Source organism: Salvelinus sp. IW2-2015, linkage group LG6.1 (genome assembly GCF_002910315.2).
Source record: "Salvelinus sp. IW2-2015 linkage group LG6.1, ASM291031v2, whole genome shotgun sequence".
In the NCBI taxonomy this organism is placed as follows: domain Eukaryota; kingdom Metazoa; phylum Chordata; class Actinopteri; order Salmoniformes; family Salmonidae; genus Salvelinus; species Salvelinus sp. IW2-2015.
Window position 1 is genome coordinate 7,925,648 of NC_036845.1, and position 19,350 is coordinate 7,944,997.

At 40.7% G+C, this 19,350-nt stretch overlaps 1 pseudogene; it reads left to right on the top strand.

Annotated features, from left to right (window-relative positions):
- Positions 1–19,350, top strand: part of LOC111964971 (growth factor receptor-bound protein 10-like) — a 98,056-nt pseudogene that overhangs the window by 17,658 nt on the left and 61,048 nt on the right.

Below are 19,350 nucleotides of genomic sequence, written 5' to 3' on the forward strand. Positions count from 1 at the left end.
CCGCCTTTTTCTTGTAGTCCACGATCAGCTTCCTTTGTCTGCTCACATTGAGGGAGGTTTGTTGTCCTGAACCACACTGCCAGGTCTCTGATCCTCCTCTCTATAGGCTGTTTCGTATCTGTTGGGTGATCAGGCCTGTGTGTCGCAGCAAACTTATGATGGTGTGGAGGTCTGTTTGGCCACGCAGTCGCTGAACCAGGAGTACAGGAGGGACTAAGTACCACACCCTGAGGGGCTCCGCCGGCAGTCCCAGCCTCCCCAACCCCAGCGTACTCCAGCGCAGTCCCAGCCCCGTCCCAACCCCTCAAGCCCCAGCTTCCCTGCAGCTTCACCCCCAGCTCCCCTCCCAGGCAGCTCAGCTGCCGGTTTCCCCTCATAGCTCCAAAGCAAGCCTCAGCTCCACAGCTGACACAGGCCAGTGCCCCGGCTCTGCCACACTGCCAGAGGCCTTCTCTTCATCACTACTCTTTGGCCTACAACTCAGTTGCATAACCCATTCAAAGGCCATTGCTATTTTTTTTATCCATAGCCTATGTGAAAGAATTTGCTTCCCAGCATTCCAAAGGAGGACTGCAGTTGAGATTCATCCAGCGAGCATGTGGTGTGGTGATGGAGGGGATATCTGCAAGCAGGCAGGCATGTACAGGCAGGCAGTATGTTGGCAGCAGGCAGTGTGCAGTGTGGCAGAGCAGGCAAGTTGTGCAGGTGGCAGGCAAGCAGTGTAGCAGGCAGGCAGTGTGGCGGCAGGCAGTGGGGCAGGCAGGCAGATGTAGGGCAGGCAGGACAGTGTGGCAAAAAGGCAGGCAGTGTAGCAGGCAGGCAGTGTAGCAGGCAGGCAGTGTAGTAGGTTAGATAGGCAGACAGTTAAAGCAGGCAAGAAACGTAACAGTCTGCAAGACTGGGCCTCACCTGCTCAGGTGGAAGCTGGCCTATGTATTCTCAGGCACATTCTGGGATATTTCCTGCTGTTCAATCAATGGGCTGAAACACAGATTGTGGCTTTAAGGTGGGCCAGAATGCAGGGTCGCGTAGTTTATTGTTTGTTCAACATACAGTGAAGCTTTTTGTTTTGTTTGGAGAAACAATGCCACTAGAAGATTGTCACACTCTTGAGGGTTACCACCCAGCAAATGGCTTTCAATGCATATTAGTACTTATCCTTTATCTTTGATGGACCTTGATGTCACCATTATTCTTTGCATTTGAGAATCAAGCCCTATCAGTGGTTGTGCTTGAGCTGTTTTTCAAGACGGAAGGACAGAGTTAGGCTGTTTCATATAAATGTTTCTTTWAAAAAAGAAGACATGAAAGCAATTCAACTGCAATTGACCTTCAGTTTGATCTTAGTCATACTATTTTTGTCCGAAGGCTCAGACTGTAAGAAACACCAGTTGTTTGTATTTCAAGTTTACACATCTAGGCCTATATGCCCATTTCAAAGTTTTCCCCAACGTCCACAGGCCTACCTCACAGATCTCAGGCTTGTAAGCATAGTGCTGTAAACGTACTGGGTAGTAATGACTAGACTGACTTGTGTACAGGTCTGTTGCAAAGGTTGCTGTTATGATTCTGGACGGCCAGAACTATAAATAGCCCTACTATTTTGAAGTGTGCCCCAATTTGGAAAGGAGGGGAAAGTATAGCCCTGTGAATGCTATGCATTTGGGCAGTGTGAGGTGAGGAGGGAACACAGACAYGTCCCAGAGAACCCAARCCACCAACTCCGTTTACAAGGAAATATTTGGCAGCCTGGGCCATAAGAAGTTTATAGATTTCTGCTTTACTTCAATTACGTGGCCCAGAAATATGAGGTTAAAAGTGTAATATTTCCCACTCACACTCTATTTAATGGAATGTATGTCTATTCAAGAGAATGTGTTAGCAGTTTTTTACTTTCCTGAAGTTTAGGCACTTGTTAAGGGACCCATATATATATATTTTTACGTTAAATTTTTCAAATCTATTTTTAAGATGTGTCTGTTTACCCTATGTTAAAGTTTAGCATTATTGTATGCATATCATTGGGTGTTTGAGTTGATGAGGCATTTGGTACATATTTTTTACCGTAGAGTTTGAGGAGAGGTCGGACCGATTTAATTGCATGGCCAATTAACTTAGGGCCGATTTCAAGTTTCAAAACCAGATCGTTATCTGCATTTTTTGTCGATGCCGATTATGGCCGATTACATGGCATTCCACAAGGAAACTACGTGCAGGGCTAGACCACCTGCTTACGCGATTGCAGCAAAGAGCCAAGGTAAGTTGCTAGCTAGCATTAAACTTATCTTATAAAAAACAATCAAATCTTCACATAATCACTAGTTAACTACACATTGTTGATGATATTACTAGGTTAACTTGTCCTGCTTGCATATAATCAATGTGGTGCCTGTTAATTTATCATCGAATCACAGCCTACTTTGCCAAACGGGGGATGAATTAACAAAAGCACAATCGTTGCACGAAGTGTACTAACCATGAACATCAATGCCTTTGCTTAAAATCAATACCACAGAAGTATAATTTTTAAAACCTGCATATCTAGTTTAAAAGAAATTCATGTTAACAGCAATATTAACTAGGAAATTGTGTCAACTTCTTGCGTTCATTGCTCGCAGAGTCAGGTATAGCAACAGTTGGGCCGCCTGGCTGTTGCGAACTAATTTGACAGAATTTTACATTAATTATGACATAACATTGAGGTTGTGCAATGTAACAGCAATATTTAGACCTAGGGTTGCCAACCCGTTCGTTAAAATACGGAACGGTTCCGTATTTCACTGAAAGAATAAACGTTTTGTTTTTGAAATTATAGGTTCCGGATATAACCATATTAATGACCAAAGGCTCGTATTTCTGTGTTTATTATATTATAGTCTATGATTTGATAGAGCAGTCTGACTGAGCGGTGGTAGGCAGCAGCAGGCTCGTAAGCATTCATTCAAACTTTACTGCGTTTGCCAGCAGCTCTTAGCAATGCTTAAAACACAGCGCTGTTTATGACTTCAAGCCTAACAACTCCTGAGATTAGGCTGGCAAAACGTAAGTGCCTACTAGAACATCCAATAGTCAAAAGTATATGACATACAAATGGTATAGAGAGAAATAGTTGACARATCATAATTCCTATAATAACTACAACCTAAAACTTCTTAACAGGGAATATTGAAGAACTTGGAATATTGAAGCACCAGCTTTCATATGTTCACATGTTCTGAGCAAGGAACTTAAACGTTAGCTTTTTTACATGGCACATGTTGCACTTTTACTTTCTTCTCCAACACTGTTTTTGCATTATTTAAACCAAATTCAGCATGTTTCATTATTTATTTGAGACTAAATCGAATTTATTTATGTATTATATGAAGTTAAAATACAAGTGTTCATTGTTCATTCAGTATTGTTGTAATTGTCATTATTACAAATATATATATATATATATATATATATATACATATCGTCCGATTAATCGGTATCGGCTTTTTTTGGTCCTCCAAGAATCAGTATCGGCGTTGAAAAATCATAATCGGTCGTTCTCTCGTTTGAGGCCTATAGGCTATTTGATACCAGTGTAGGTCTTAATTAAATTATTTGGTGTTCCATTCCACCATTCAGTCTGTGTTAATGGAAGCAATGATGTTMACGACACCGTTTGTAAATCTGTGCTCGTTTAAGAAGCTTGTTAACCAAGAGAGATTCCACCTTGCATGGAATCACAGCCACTGACTGACCAAGCAGTTAGTGTGGTAGCTAAAGTCTCCTTAACACCCATCTCTGGTCCCAGCCTGGACCTTAAAACCAGCAGCGACATGCAAAAGAGGAGATCTCTTCTCTTTAGGGAAATGTTGGTTCAGTTTCAATTAGGCTTTACTTTAAATAGCCAGTGCTCTTGATGATCCCAAGCCTGGGCTTTGCCTCTGTTCTGGTGCTAATCACTGCAGGATATTAAAGCMTTCCCCTCACAGTGTAAGCACACATGAAGTTCTTACTGTATTGTACCAAGCAAACCAAGCCATCTCACCACCGTATGACTGTCAATGTGTGGTTGAAATCTAGAACGTAAAGAATAAGCACATATGAACTTGTTACTGTACCATAATGACCAAGCAAAGCAAACAAGCCATCCCGGAGCCTGCCACAGTAGGGCTACTGCATAGTTCCTATATTGCACATGAAGAATGAATCCCAATGAAATGCAGGCAGTCAGCCCTCATCATAACGTCAAGGACCAAGTACAGTCTAGTTGTTGTTAGGTGCCCCTTTTCCACCGTATGTTAAGATGACATTGATTGTCACAACATAGTTGTACCGTCACGTACAGTATAGACCTACCGTTGTTCTCTAGCTCTGTGTGACTAGACCGGCAAAGACAACAGAACGAGTTAACTGCAAGAGAAACATGAGCATAGCCCGAGGAATAGACCTCAAACCTCTGACTGCACCCCTCCCTCCCTCCCTGGCATGGAGAAATGTTGACTTGAAATCCCACAAGCAGACAGAGGAAATTTGTCTTGTTGAATAAGAGCCCAGTGGAGAAGGAGAACCCCTTACTTTAATAGTTATGGCTAAAAGTTAGCATGCTCTCTCTCTCTCCACTCTCACACGGCTGTAATAATTAAGCCTAGCTGTGATGAAGATGTCCATTGTTAAGGCTCTGTTTGAAGTTACATTCTTCGTTCATGCAAGCTTGAGCAACAATCTCTCTAATTAGTACAGATGCGTACAGTACCAGTGGCACACGGTGCTCTAAAGTCCCCAGCCTTTCTAGTTGATCTATGCTTTGGGGCTAATTGCTCCGTTAAGATCACAGTTAATCATATTTCACTATTCTGTTCAAGTGGAATGAGTCAAATCAAAGGCCCTTTTACCCCCCCCCCCACACACAGAATGACTGATTCTGAWAAGGAATGATTAAACATAGGTACATGTTTTTTGTCAATTTGTCCAATTATGCCAAGTAAGCCCCAAGGCATGTGTCATAAGAACACACTAGAATGTTCTGATTTTATTCATGGAGGAAAGCCCTTTCAGCCATATCTCACAGTAAAGAGTGTTTATCACACATACCTTTTGTGCCTCTCCTCTCAGACCAGCTTTATGATGAGGGCTTTACTGTTAAGTGTCATAGGCGAGGGGCAAGAGATCAATGTGTTCTCAAGATCACCCGGTACAGTACAGTATGAATTGTGACAGTACATTAACCTTGGCTCTTACATCGGTGGGGCAACAGACACAGACCGGGACTGAGACACACATAGCAGTTCAAAGCGCGGTGCATACACACAGAGCGCACACACACCGCACACACACCGCACACACACACACACACACACACTAATTACAAGTGAGCCCATTCAGTGGTTCTATTGATCCAAGTGCCAAGCTCTTTATTGCAGATAAACTCATGAGTGGATCATTATTTGGATCAAAACTTTGTTCATGCTGTGCTTTCTCAACAAATTGGAAACGATGACAGTTACTCAGGACTTTTAATGTAATTTATGTCCAGTTAGCTTTTTTTTATTTTGGGGATAATTCATATTTTATTATCAGGTTTGGCGGACTGTAATGCTGAAATTACACAGTTATTTAATTCTGAGGAACTTGGAGGTACTGTTGTAAGCTATAAATTCATTGTTTGGGCTACAACAATATTTTAATTTAAATGTTTGCCTAGCTGAAGTTTGCTTGACTACTCAAGATGGCGATGATGAGGGTCCGAGAAATCGCTCTGTACTTTCTCACATCAGACCTTATCTCTGCTACCTCACCCTACCAAGCCTGTTTCTCTAGGTTTTTCTATTTAAGTCAGTATTTAAGAACCCCAGGAGAAGATTTTGCTGCATTCTTTTGTCAATCTCAGGGAGAGGCAGCATGAGGAAAAAAGCTCATGGAATCTGCCCACTACTTTTCTGTTGAAGCTATTGGCAAGGGCCTCCGCTACCCAGTGGAACAGACATCTTTTTCAAGGAACTCAAACTGTTCAGTCAGTTCCACTCAGCATCAAGGCCTGGGCCTGCCTGGCTCTAGTTCTCTATCCGATGAGAGTGGAAGGCAGAACTGGTGCTGAATGAAAATGCTGTGCTACTGTATTTCCCCTGCTGATAAATTAACAGCAGATACCTACTAACAAAAGGAGGTCTCTCTCTCTCTCTCTCTCTCTCTCTCTCTCTCTCTCTTGGCACTGACAGTGGTCCACATGATCTATGGCTACCATGACATCCTTCAGGGGGCTTCTTCTAATTTTGTTTTGGAGCAGGGAAGAGTAGGAGTGGTGCTCCTGCTGGCTGTGAAACTTGCGGCCAGCATTTACTTCCTTATGTAATCAGGCAGGGCCGTGGGACGGGAAATAGCACTGTAACAGTACCAGGCAACCTGAAAATCCTGATCATTCCTGAAAATAGTCCATGACTACATGGCATGGGACAGTCTAGGCTTACTGCAACTCCAAACACCAATTAATAGCCTGATAGAAGTATTTCTGYAATAMCATCAAAAGYGTCTCACTCAGAGCCATCTACATTGAGTGTACAAAACATTAGGAACACCTGCTCTTTCCACGACAGACTGGCCAGGTGAATCCAGGTGAAAGCTATGTTCCCTTATTGATGTCACTTATTAATTCCACTTCAATCAGTGTAGATCAGTGATTCCCAAACTTTTTATAGTCCCGTACCGGTCAGCGCATTCTCAAATGTTGTGTTTTAGCCATCATTGTAAGCCTGCCACACACACACACACTATACTATACATTTATTAAACATAAGAACAGCTTGTAGCAATTTTTACGAGGCTCTCTTGTTCAGATGATGGTAAGGGGACTGGAGGCAGCGCATGAAAGGGATAACGAATCCAGTTGTTTGTGTCTTCCGTTTCGGGAAAGTACCTGCGTAATTGCGCACCCAGCTCACTCAGGTGCTTCACTATATCACATTTGACATTGTCCGTAAGCTTGAGTTCATTAGCACACAAAAAATCATACAATGATGGAAAGACCTGTGTGTTGTCCTTGTTAATGCAGACAGAAAAAACMTTTTAATCATAGCCCCAATTTTGTCCCGCACATTGAATATAGTTGCGGAGAGTCCCTGTAATCCTAGATTCAGATCATTCAGGCAATAAAAAACATTACCCAGATAGGCCAGTCATGTGAGAAACTCATCATCATGCAAGTGGTCAGACAAGGGAAAATGATGGTCTGTAAAGAAAACTTTAAGCTCGTCTCTCAATTCCAAAAAACATGTCAATACTTYTCCCCTTGATAACCAGCGCACTTATTTCTGTATGTTGTAAAAGCGTTACATGGTCGCTGCACATATMATTGCATAGTGCAGAAAATAAACGAGAGTTCAGGMGCCTTGCTTTAACAAAGTTAACCATTTTCACTGTGGTGTCCAAAACGTCTTTCAAGCTGTCAGGCATTCCCTTGGCAGCAATAGCCTCTCGGTGGATGCTGCAGTGTACCCAAGTGGTGTCGGGAGCAACTGCTTGCATGTGCGTTACCACTCCACTATGTCTCCCTGTCATGACTTTTGCGCCCTCAGTACAGATATCAACGCATCTTGACCACCAAAGTCCATTTGATATCACAAAGCTGTCCAGTACTTTTAACATATCCTCATGTCCTGGTTTCCAGTGGTTTGCAGTAGAGGATGTCTTCCTTAATTGACCCCCCATAAACGTAACTGACCTATACCAGGAGCTGTGCCAGGCCCGCCGCGTCTGTTGACTCATCCAGCTGTAACGCATATAATTCACTGGTTTGTATGCAAAGCAGTAATTGTTTCAAAACATGTCCTGCCATGTCACTGATGCGTCGTGAAACAGTGTTGTTTGATGAAGGAATTGTCTGTATCATTTTTTMGGGCCTTATCCCCCAGCATTGTCACCTTCATATCCGCGACAGTAGGAAGAATTAAGTCCTCCACAATAGTTTGGGGCTTGTCTGTCCTAGCCACTCGGTAGTTCACCATATAAGACGCTTCTAGCCCCTTCTTATTAATGGTATATGTTGCTTTTATACATGTCTTACTATTCGAAAGTCGTCTTTATTCTCGCTCAAAAAACTCCCGTGGCTTATTTTTCAAATTGTCATGTTTCGTTTCTAAATGACTGCGCAAGAGTGAAGGTTTCCTGCAAGAGAGTAACGGTTAATGTGATTGGATGTTAATTATTTGATTAGACTACCTGTATTTGACGTTGTGTTGTTATTTCGCTGAACACTAGATGTTTTAATTTTATTTTTGGCAGTGAAATGAGGCTACTCAGGCGAGAGAAAAAACCTCACGCAAGTGTATAGCCCCGTTGGAAAATATAAATTTACTGTTTTTCCCAATTACATTTTTATGTGTCAAGAACTGCAATTCTGCTGGGTTTTTCACGCTCAACAGTTTACTGTGTTTTCAAAAATGGCTCACCACCTAAAGGTCATCCAGCCAACTTGACACAACTGTGGGAAGCAATGGAGTCAACATGGGCCAGTATCACTGTGGAATGCTTTCATCACGTTGTAGTCCATACCCCCAACGAATTGAGGCTGTTCTTAGGGCAAAAGGGGGTGCAACTCAATATTAGGAAGGTGTTCCTAATGTATTGTCCACCCAGTGTATACGTCCAAACTWGCAAAATCTATGGTTCTGGTCTAACTGTACATGTATGAAAAAGTATTCTTAGGTAATTGTGGTTTGAGTTGGGGGGGGGGAGAACTCCAAAAAGCCATTCATCTTCATTCAGTAAGAGACTGTGCTAGGCCTAAGTCTGCAGATGACTGTGTCATGTATAGGGCCTGTATTTCAGGGGAAATGTTTACAAGTGTTTGTAGATGTAGGCTATCAAGAGGTTAATAGGATACTGACTTTAAGATGTTCAAATAGACCAAAAGTCCAACTTGTTGTTGAACTTTCTCCTGTCTTGACCCAGGGATTGGACGAGGCTTTAGCTACATGTCAACACTCACAGGAAGCACCAGCAAAGTATTGGCTGAAGGACTTGGAATAACAGCATCATTGTGTCAGTCGCTGTTTCTGTTTCTCATAAGTTTTAAATGTGATCTTGTCTGACTGACCAGGATTCTCAGACAGTGGTTGCAACAAAATACTACATGATTTGATCTGCACCAACTTTTTCCTTTTGTATCTGTTTTCATCTGGGTTCTAATGATCAACACCACCAACCAAGCCGGGTGATAAAGGTGGTCAATTGTAGTCTATAAACCTCTTGAGAATGATTAAAAAAGCAACATAAAAGCTTTTTTGAGTGAGGAAGTTCACTGTAGGTTTCATTTCTATCCACACACAGTAGTTTCAACTTAGAACTTTTGAACAATCATAACATAGCCTTTAACTAAGACCTGAGAGTTGTTTGCTGCTAGAAGCTGMTTAGTGTTTACGCTAGTGTTTACTGACCCGTAGAGAGAACTATGTGGGTTAAGATGTGCTCTGTGCTATATTAGTCTCCACTGTTTGTGAGACTTCCTTATCCTTCTGAAGCATTTTAGTTGAATTCACGTCCGTCATGAAGCTACACACTGAAGAAAGATGTTAACCCAAAACGTCTGTGTATGCTATCCTTGATGCAGTAAAAAATAATTGTAAAAGATCATCAGAAACTGTTTTATTGTGAACCCATTAGCTACATTTTTGCYTATCTAGTTTCATTAATCTCTCCTGTTTTCTTTTACAGGTTCTTGCATCATATATCAAAAGTGAATGGGAAAACCCAAAGAACAGAGATTGAGAAATAGCTCCATAACATGGCTGTAGCCGGATGTCCAGATTATTTTCTACACCATCCAAATTATCAGGTAAATAATACATGTCTTTTACTAGATGTTTTGTACCATCTATATTTCAGTACATTGACCTTGGGTCTTGAGTGTTCATGTGTAGATTTGAAATGTTTTAATATGTCAGAGATATCAATTATTTTGGAATAGCAATTATGAATGTTACAATTGCTCAAATTTAATACTGTGATGTTTTCTGTTAAAACTATTGGCTTAGACCATAGTTTAACCACACCATCTATCAGACCTAGCTTCAAATATGATTTGTTTTCTTTCAGTAACTTTGAGCGTTTACTTGAGCCTGGCTGCAGTGCCAGTTGGGCGGGGTTTTCACTTTTGTGAGTATTCCATTGGTACTTTTTCACAAGGCAAGTTCAAGCAAGCACAGCTAAAGTGTTAAAAGGATTTCAAATACTATTTGAACCCAGGTCTGCCATGTTTTATAAGCTCTTTATTAGCTGTGGTAATATTCTAGTGTTTGCTGAAGCAGCACCATTTGGGATTTGGAACTCTTATTTACACAAGTCATAAACGTAAAAATAACAAAACGCTCTATATGCATCTAACATATGGAACTGTATATAAAACTATACATGGAGTGGTTAGGAAAATACTGTTTAAACACTCCCAGTTCTCCTGCTATAAGCCCTCCCTCACCCCAGAGCCAGAGCTGAGGGAAGACGGGAGCGAGAGGTTAAACCCAGAGCCCCACTCTCTCAGCTGGGCCATAACAAAAAAACCTTGCTGTGAATGTACCTGTCATGGCCAATAGATTTAGTGGCAGAGCATGAATGAAAACAGAAGAGCCAATGAATGGCAGTGGCATGGACGCACATTCCTTTGGGCTGAATACATTGATGGTGATTCACATGGTGCATGGCCCAGCATGGGGAATCTGGACCCGACGTAAGACCGTCAGCAGTGGTCTCAATCAATGGATTAACCGGATTGTTTCTTACATTGTTTGTTTCCACGTGCAGCAGTTCAACCCCAGTCCAGTGGGAAATAGACTATCAATCAGCCTGGTCACCCGCCCTGTAGAGGAGAGTTCAACCCATCTAGCCCTAAAGGGCTATTTAGGAAGCCTGTGCTGTGGGGATTTTAGCTTGTCATCCACCACCCACCCTCTCCCTTGGGCTTTCATTGTGGTTAAGGCTAAAGAATAGAATATGAATAGGCTATGTCCACTTTTCTAGTATCAGACACACTCGTTTAGTCATGCAGCTAAACACAAAGTATCTCAACTAGCTTAACAGTTCCTAGAAGTAGCGAGCCTATATGCATCTGATCTCTTCCTCGACGGGCTCATTCACACTGTCCATTTTTTAATTGGTAAATAATGGGCAGAAACAGCTTCTTTATCCTGGGGTTATATAACTAGTAAATGTTATGGGATTCTGGGCTCAGCTCCAAGGCGGTGTTGGAGAGGGAGCGAAAGAGAGCTGGGTGAACTGACTGGAGGTTTGCCACAGCACTCCAAGGAAAGCTTACCAACTTAATTACTGTATTGAGTAGGACTATTGAACTGGATTTTTATGGATGGAAATGTCTCAGTTGTTTTGTACTTTCAATTAGAGCTGGGGAATATCGACCAAAATCCATATCGCAATAAATTGCCTGAATTGATGCAATAACGATAAATAGAACTATACGTTTATAAAAAAATAACAATTATGATTCTTTAAACTACTACTACTAGTTTGATGGAAATTGTCCCATTTAAAAATCACCCATATTAGGAAACTTATTTAATTTCAAACTTCACATTTCTCTAGTATAGGCTACTTATAGTAATGAACGATATCAGCAATGTGATCGATATTTTCCAGTTTATCGTCCCAGCTCTACTTTCAATTAAACACTGTGTCTGAAAGGTCAGGTGTATAGTCCTGTTATGAGTTTCTGCTTATGGTCTGGGATGCCAGTGGGATGCCAATGAAGGAGAACTGTATCTTCTGAGTCGTGTTCATTAGTCTCCAAACGGAYGAAAACGGTCTGAAACAGGGAGGGTCTGGACACAAACGTTTCATTTTCGGTTGCTAAAAGTTTTCAAGCGTTTTACGTTGCGTGCCCTAATGAACAGAAGTCTGGTTTTTCTTTGTTTGGTAGATCTGGAGGGTCGCATCATGTTTCCATGTTGGGTCAGTCAGTGATGGATCGATAGACTTCTGTCATCAAAGATGGTACAGTATATAATAGTGCAGTACATACAGTGTGGTCTGAAATGATTGACACCCTTGACAAAGATGAGCAAAAATGACTGTATAAAATACATAATTAAAATACTGAACTATATTGTATGGGGAAATTATATTATTTTATACCAATACGATTGCTCAAATAACTAGATTTTGTTTAACAAATAATATTATTGACACCCCTAAAGATTTTTAGAAGTAAAGTAGCAGTGACTACTAAACTTGTTGGTTGCATTTGCAGTTTGTTTTGGTTGTGTTTSAGATCATTTTGTGCCCAATAGAAATGAATGGTAAGTAATGTATTGTTTCATTTTAGAGTCACTTTTATTGTAAATAAGAATAGAATATGTTTCTAAACACTTCTACATTAATGTGGATGCTACCATGATTACGGATAATCCTGAATGAATCGTAATAATGATGAGTGAGAAATTTACAGAGGGTCAAAGATCACAAGCRTGATGTAATCATGATGTGCTAGGAATATGGGACCAAATACTAAACTTTTGACTACTTTATTTGTAAGAATATTTAGGGGTGTCAATAATTTTGCCCGTTACCTTTAAAAAAAATAGATAACTTGTTAAACAAAATCTCTTTCTCTGAGAAATTGAATTAGTATATAATAATAAAATGTCCCCATTTTTTGGAACATACAATGTAGCTCAGAATTGTAATTATTTATTTTCTACAATGATTTTTGCTCATCTTAATCAAYGGTGTCAATKATTTCAAACCCCATTGTAATTGATGTAGGCCTACATGTAGGGTTTTGATCTTTAATAGTTAATGGACACATGGATTGTGTTCTTGCTCTTGGTTTGCTTCTAATAGGTCTTTGGATCACAGTGTCTGTCGAGTTAACTTTATTGATCCCCAGAGGGGTAAATGGGTTTTGCCACCAGCGGCAGACATACAAAGCCAGTGAGACTGTTACGTGAAAGTTCACTGGCGGTGCCAGACATTATCCACTGGGGAAGCTTTTTAAAGAAAGGACTTTCCAGCCAGCGATGCCAGTTGATTGGTGGTTATTCTGACGATAGACACAAGGAACCACATTAGATGGCTGTAGATTCGTGATTCGTCTGTTAGCATGGAAATAACCAATGCGAACATTACAATTTGAGCTAACTTGCTCTTACAGCAAATACATACAAAAGCACATCCCAGGATGCCCCCAATATCTAACAGGCACCGTACACATTTATACGTCAAGACATGTACTTAGTGAACTTGTACACATTGTAAATATGAAAATAGAATACAGTATTTCAGAATGTGACCTACCAATTGCATGTCAATATCAGACTGGGAAGAATTTACGTTCGTGATCTCCCCCTATCTGAAAGCATAACCAATGGTATAGCACCTATCGATATGTAAATTCAACCAACCAATAGGAATACATAAACATTGAATCAATACAGTTGAAGTCGGAAGTTTACATACACCTCAGCAAAATACATTTAAACTCAGTTTTTCACAATTCCTGACATTTAATCCGAGTAAAAATTCCCTGTCTTAGGTCCAGTTTAGGGCTCAAACTTTATTTTAAGAATGTGAAATGTCAGTATAATAGTAAGAGAGAATGATTATTTCAGCTTTTATTTCTTTCATCACATTCCCAGTGGGTCAGAAGTTTACATACACTCAATTAGTATTTGGTAGCATTGCCTTTAAATTGTTTAACTTGGGCAAACGTTTTGGGTAGCCTTCCACAGCTTCCCACAATGAGTTGGGTGAATTTTGGCCCATTCCACCTGACAGAGCTGGTGTAACTGAGTCAGGTTTGTAGGCCTTCTTGCTCGCACACGCTTTTTCAGGTCTGCCACAAATATTTACATGGTTGAGGTCAGGGCTTTGTGATGGCCACTCCAATAACTGGACTTTGTTGTCCTTAAGCCATTTTGCCACAACTTTGGAAGTATGCTTGGGGTCATTATCCATTTGGAAGACCCATTTGCGACCAAGCTTTAACTAACTTCCTGACTGATGTCTTGAGATGTTGCTTCAATATATCCATGTAATTTTCCTGCCTCATGATGCCATCTATTTTGTGAAGTGCACCAGTTCCTCCTCAGCAGAACACCCCACAGCATGATGCTGCCACCCCGTGCTTCACAGTTGGGATGGTGTTCTTTGGCATGCAAGCCTCCCCTTTTTCCTCCAAACATAACAATGGTCATTATGGCCAAACGTTCTATTTTTGTTTCATCAGACAAGAGGACATTTCTCCAAAAAGTACGATCTTTGTCCCCATGTGCTTTTGCAAACCGTAGTTTGGCTTTTTTATGGAGGTTTTGGAGCAGTGGCTTCTTCCTTGCTGAGCGGCCTTTCAGGTTATGTGGATATAGGACTCGTTTTACTGTGGATATAGATACTTTTGTACCTTGTTTCCTCCAGCATCTTCACAAGGTCCTTTGCTGTTGTTCTGGATTGGTTTGCACTTTTCACACCAAAGTACGTTCATCTCTAGGAGACAGTACGTGCTCTCCTTCCTGAGCGGTATGACGGCAGCGTGGTCTCATGTGTTTATACTTGCATACTATGTTTTGTAAGATGAACGTGGTACCTTCAGGCGTTTTTGATTGCTCCCAAGAATGAACCAGACTTGTGCAGGTCTACATATTTTTTTCTGATGTCTTGGCTGATTTCTTTGATTTTCCCATGATGTCAAGCAGAGGCACTGAGTTTGAAGGTAGGACTTGAAATACATCCATGTACACCTCGAATTGGCATAAATGATGTCAATTAGTATATCAGAAGCTTCTAAGCCATGACATAATTTTCTGGAATTTTCCAAGTGTTAAAGGCACAGTCAACTTAGTGTATGTAAACTTCTGACCCACTGGAATTTGATACAGTGAATTATAAGTGAAATAATATGTCTGTAAAATTGTTGGAAAATTATTTGTGTCATGCACAAAGTAGATGTCCTAACATGCACTTGCCAAAACTATAGTTTGTTTACAAGAAATTTGTGGAGTTGTTGAAAAACGAGTTTTAATGACCTAAGTTTTAATGACCTAAGTGTATGTAAACTTCCGACTTCAACTGTATGTCCGCAACTCGAAAACAGCCAATGCAATGAGGTTCGTGAATATGTAATAATGAACCATTGGACTATGGCTGCTACACAGCTGTGGACTTAGTATTGAGCTCAAGAGTCTGTGTTAAATAGTATTGTGGTTAGTTTAATGTTTTAGTGTACTGAATAGACTAGGCGTATTCCTTGGAAACAGAGGTTGGCCTACTTGCTAAAGTAGTTTCCATTTGTCAAGATGGTTTACTGTTTCAGTTTATACTGACTGTAAAATGTAAATAGGATTCCGTCAAGGCCTTAACTCTGAAGAAAAGAAGTGACATTTAAAGATGCACTATGCAGAAATTGCGCCGCCATTTCCTGGTTGCTACAAAGGGTAACACTTTACTTGACACCCAGCATCATAACACGTTATGACACGGTCATAACCATGTCATAACAGCTGACATAACTTGTCATAGCTTTTATAATATGGTCATAACACTGTCATGACACATATATTCAGACCTGTTGTGACATATATTGTGTTATTTTATGGCTGYTTATGACGCCTACATAAGTGTGTAAAAACCTACCACACAAGGCAAAACATTCCATTACATCATAACCTACATGTCAACAATATGTTTATGTTATATATATATATATTTTTTTGTTGTTGTAATTGTGCACACATGCACCTAACCCAATGCTCTGTTGCTGATGACTGGGATGAATGCAGGAGCAGACTGATATAAGGGCACGTACGACATTATGATGCTCATAATGCTTCTTGACGGTGTCATAAAGTGTATTTTCTTAGTCCAAGTAAAGTGACCCAGGATGGCCATAATGCTTCATGACAGTGTTATTTAAAATATGTTGAAAAAAGCATGACTGTAAAGAATTCATTACAACAACAAAGGATTTAAGAAACAAACTTTCAAACGAAAGGAAACTTCTTGAAATGGAAAAKACTAATTTGAATAAATGTGGGTTTTGACACTCTTATGTAGGTGTCATAAACAGCCATAAAATAATGCTATATATGTCACAACAGGTGTAAATATATGGGTCATGACAGTGTTATGACCATATTATGACAGCTGTCYTAACGTGTTATGATGCTGGGTGTCAAGTAAAGTGTTACCAAAATGGTAATAGATCACCTAATTTCAGTTTGTGGCAAAACAAGCAAGTATAGTGTAGAGAATCATTGTAGGCATCTAAACTGGGGCTGTGAAATATATTTCCATAACCAAAATATTATATTTTTAGCTGTTTTGAAAGGCTGTGTATCAAACTAAAGGAAGACCCAAACTATCTAAGCAAGTGATGCATAGAAATAGTGGGCGCATAGAACAGATCTGCGTTTCTTAGATTTGCTTTGAATGAGATGATAGATTATAACTTTTTTATTGTGAATCTCGTCGGTCGCGCAAAAGTTGACATATTGCAGCTTTGTAAAGCGCTTCAAAGAATGAACTCAACTAGAAACGATTAAAGGTAAATTCTATGGAAGTGCAGAGGTGAAATGCCAAATTGGCAATGTGAAGGGGCAGCACATTTTAACATGAGCAAAGTGGCATAGTCAAAGTTCTGGCAGGAGAAAATACATACATAGCATACATACATACATACCTACATACATACATAGCAACATACATAATACTACAACTACATACATACATACATATAGTGTTAGCTAAGGTTATCATCCCATCGGGGGCCATGTTGCCAATGTTGTTTGTGTCCCGATGGCATACTATCTCACCATTGTAGTGCACTACTTTTGGGCTTGGTCAAATTAAGTGCAGCCATGTAGTGAATATCGTGCATTTTGGGCACAGCCTACTACTTCAGCTGCTGTAGGCATTAAAGCTGATCTTATTCTTGACACATCAGTGCTTTGGGGCAGAGCAGTCATTTTTTTGCGGCCTTGAGGTTTTATAGGTGTTTTTAGATGTTGAATGAAGTGTGGATTTTTCTGGCAGAAGGCATATGGTTTCTCTGAAGTCTAAGGCTTTCTTGTTCTGGTTTTTCTTGAAGTAAATGGCGATTGCAAATCAGGACTTTTACTTTATTTTGAGACACGACGACAGAAGGTTTGGGTTGAGCTGTGTTTGTTGAATCGCGGATGCATTTCTTAGATGGCGGCGATCTAGTGGTTCATGACAAATGTGTCCTGATTGTATCAAGAAGTTGCAGTGTTTAAAGCCTCTCTCTCTCTTACTAGAGAATCGCAGAGAAACCGTAGGCTTATCTTACATAAACATACAAGGCATAAAATCTGCTATTAAATGATAATGTTGGACTTTACGCATGAATGTTGGCAGGCTAAACTATCGCTACTGAATTAGGCTACTAGAGCTTGGAGTCTTGACGTATCTTAGCAGTAGAGTAGACATTTCACCTAGCTCTAGTACACAATAGCAGGGCCATGACTTGTATTATAGGTAGGCATGCAATGAAATCGTAAGCTTAATTGACATGTGGACGCACATATCTGTTATAGTTTTTATTCAGGAGAGTTAAACTATGTGATTTTGAACGTAATGGCATGACCAATGGAAGTTCAAGTGGGAGAATATTGTGACGCTTTTCTGAATGTGAGGTAGCATTAAATTATCCTTAGTTTGAGGATTATGGCTGGCTTTATAGAGAGGCTAACATTTAGGAATGCCTCAGAAAATGGCAAAACACAACAATAGTTATTGAGGAAAGGAACCATGTGTTTGAGTATTTGAATCTGCTACCAGGAGTAAAGAAAACCTAAGGCCCCTAAACATGACGGCCTCCTACTTGTTCAGTGAGGTGCCCTGCTTATGGAAAGGGGCTGTGTTTATTTTAATTGTAGTGATGTACTGGGTGTGTAAGTGCCAGGAGCGATAGGCTAATACAGGAATAGACGTACTGTAGCCTATTGTAGCTTAAAGCTGTTAGGCTTGTTTCTATATTCCCCGCTTACTGTGGAAACAAATAATAGATCCAACCTACTCTCATTCTATCTTCTCACTCTGTGTTCGTCCAAAGAGCGGATAGTGAGGAAAGTCCTAATTGAACTCTTGATAGCTTAGGTGAGTCTAAAAGTAATTATTCACCACTCCGCAAATGTATTGTTAACAAACTATAGTTGGCAAGCGTAGGGAAATCTACTTGTGGGCAGGACACATGCATTTTCCAATTGTTTCAGACATATTAATTTCAGCTTATAAATGACTGTATGCAACAATTCCAGTGGTGCAGAAGTTTTACATACACTAAGTTGACTGTGTCTTTAAACATGCTTGGAAATTCCAAAATTGATGTCATGGCTTAGAAGGCTTCTGATTAGGCTAATTGACTAATTTGAGTAATTGGAGGTGTACTGTGGATGTATTTCAAGGCCTACCTTCAAACTCAGTGCTCTTTGCTTGAGCTCATGGGAAATGCATTGAAGATCAGCGCAAGACGCTCAGAAAACAATTGTAGAGCTCGCACAAGTTGGTTTCACCCGAGAGAGCAATTTCACAACGCTGAAGGTACCATGTTCATCTGTACAAAAATAGTAGCGGCAGTTATAAACACATGGCCAGAGCGTCATACGCGCTCAGGAGGAGACGTTTCTGTCTTCTAGAGATGAACGTACTTTTGTGCGAAAAGTGCTAAATGCAATCCAGCCAAAGGAAAGGACGCTTGTGGAGATGTGGAGGAAACAGGTACCAAAGTATCTTTATGCCAGAAGTATAACAACGAGTCCTCTATTCCACATAACGCTGAAAGGGCGTCAGCAAGGAAAAGCCTACTGCTGCCAACGCGATAAAAAAGCTGGACTATGGTTGCAACAGCAATTGGGACAAAGATGGTACTTTGTCCTCTGGTTGATGAAAAAAATTTAATGTTTGGCCATTAATGACGGTCGTTATGTTTGGAGAAAAAGGGTGGGCTTGCAAGCCAAAGAAACCAATCCCAACCGTGAAGGAGCGGGGGTGGGCAGCACATGTTGTGGGGTGGTTTTCTGGTCAGGAGGGACTGTGCACTTCAAAATAGCTGGCAATCATGAGGCAGGAAAATTATGTGGATATATTGAAGCAAATCTCAGACATCAGTCAGGACGTTTAAGCTTGGGTTGCAAATGCGGTCTTCCATGGACAATGACGCCAGGCATACTTCCAAAGTTGAGGGGGGGGACAAAATGGGCATAAGACAGCAACGTCAAGTTTTGTATTAGGAGTGGGCGCATGCACAAAGCCTGCCTCAATCCGCTAGAAAATGTGTGAGGTAGACCTGGAAAAAGTATGTGCGCAAGGAGGCCTAGGAACGCTGACTCAGTTACAGCGCAGCCGCCCACCTGCTTCTCGCTCTCC